This window comes from Geotrypetes seraphini, chromosome 15 (genome assembly GCF_902459505.1).
Source record: "Geotrypetes seraphini chromosome 15, aGeoSer1.1, whole genome shotgun sequence".
Lineage (NCBI taxonomy): Eukaryota > Metazoa > Chordata > Amphibia > Gymnophiona > Dermophiidae > Geotrypetes > Geotrypetes seraphini.
Window position 1 is genome coordinate 30,809,304 of NC_047098.1, and position 1,969 is coordinate 30,811,272.

The window sequence follows — 1,969 nt, forward strand, 5'->3', positions numbered from 1 at the left end:
CATCATCTTGATGAATTCAGGGGGAAACCCTTACCAGGATGCCCAGATAACCCCTGCGGTTGTTCCCAAGCTCCTTTCTGGGGTTTTGTGGCAGTAACATGGCTCCACTTTACCAGAGATGCATTTTTTTGCTACTTCCTGGCTTAAACCTGGACTTTTTACCTGGTCCTCACACCATTTGGCACTAACACTCCCACCCAAGGAACTAGAGGAGGCTAAGCTAGCGACTCCACCCCCCCCCCCCCCAACGCGTGGTATGTGGAACACCAACGGTCCTCAGTCAGTCATCCAGCGCAAATCTGGCATGAATCCAAGGTATCTTGGTCTAAGGAGTCTCTCACACCTGTTCTCATCAAAATCAAGGTGTTTGGGGGAAAATAGAGGCTCATTTTCAAATCCGGAAATCCAAGATCGCCACTGTGGCATCAATTTTAGCATCAAAAACAGCTTGTGAGAGCTACCTTGGGGTCCAAAAACTAGCGATTTGGGGATTTTAGAGGTGGCTCTAACCTCAGAACCCCCCAAAAAACCTTTTAAAGACCACCCCCGCACCCCAATTTTGTTTTAAAGGCTGTTAGCCTGCTACTCACTGTGCAGGGGGTTGCTTGAAGATGGCTTACAAGAAGAACTTCTGCCTCAGACAAGCCTGAAATTTGGACTGCTTCTCAGGCCCATGACCGGCCGGAGACCTCAACCCCCACCGGAACCTCATGCGTGCACATTTGGAAGGAGGAAATGCAGTCAAGCTCCAATCCTTGAAAAATCACCATGGAGCCACGCAGTCTGTGCTGCAGTCCAATATGGACAGAACCTGGGGTAGCCCTGTTCTCAAGGGGGTGTCAGGTCAAAAGCGCGCCTAGACAATTGAGCACAGCGTGGGGGTGCGCGCCGCACAAAATTACTGTTTTTAGGGCTCCGACGGGGGGGGGGGGGGGCGTGGGGATCGCGCCGCGTTGTGGGGTTGTAACCCCCCACATTTTACTGAAAACTTCACTTTTTCCTTGTTTTAGGGAAAAAGTTAAGTTTACAGTAAAATGTGGAAGGTTACAACCCCCCATAACGCCGGCGCGATCTCTATTAAGTAAACTGGGGGGGCTCCCCAACAAAAACCCCCGTCGGATCCCCTAAAAACTGTAATTTTCTTCGGCGCGCGCCTCCGTCTTGCGCTCAGTTGTTGGCGCGTGCCTTTGTCTTTCGCGGGGTTGTCTATGAACCCTCAAGGGACTGGTCTCTGAGCTCCCGGACGGTTAGTGCAAGTGGATTCACTGTAAGGCAGTCTGCCCCTTGGATGCAGACCTCTGACCTTAAGAGTCTGGGCTCTTCTGCAGCCAGAGATGTTCCATGATTGGGATCCTCTGTAGAAATGAAAAAGCCTCGCAAACAGTAAGCAAAATCCAAAATTAAAGGAAAAAAATGCCATCTCGCTTGTAGAGACAACTGAGGAATTGGAGGACAGCCCAGAGATTTGGGAGGCAGAGCAAAAGAATGCTAATGAGGCTCTCTACAAGAATTCTCACAGGAATAGATTGACTACCCATGGGTTCAAGAATAATGTGTCTGTCACACTAGAAACATATTATACTCTCATGAAATCCTCTTGCTGTTTTCTTTGCAAATGCTTAAACCTGCCTCTCTGCAGTACCTCCCTGGATGCTTTCATTGCCATACATGAAATTTCTCTAAGACTGATTTTCTTTACTTCTTCATGGGATTCCTCTCCATAGTCTTGGTCCTTCCCTCTCCCTTACTCAATTCTGTAAAATGTCTGCAGATCAAATATTCTGCTTTTAAATTAGTTCATTGTACTTTTCTCCCCTTTCTACTACCAACTGTTTATAACATCCTGAAATTCTTCTTTATCTTTTGACTCTTACAGCATAAAACTTTCTCTAGCTTATTCTTGTACTTGCATTGCTAAAAAATAACTTGCAAATGTACAAAAGAACAGATATGATGATTAAACAACAGA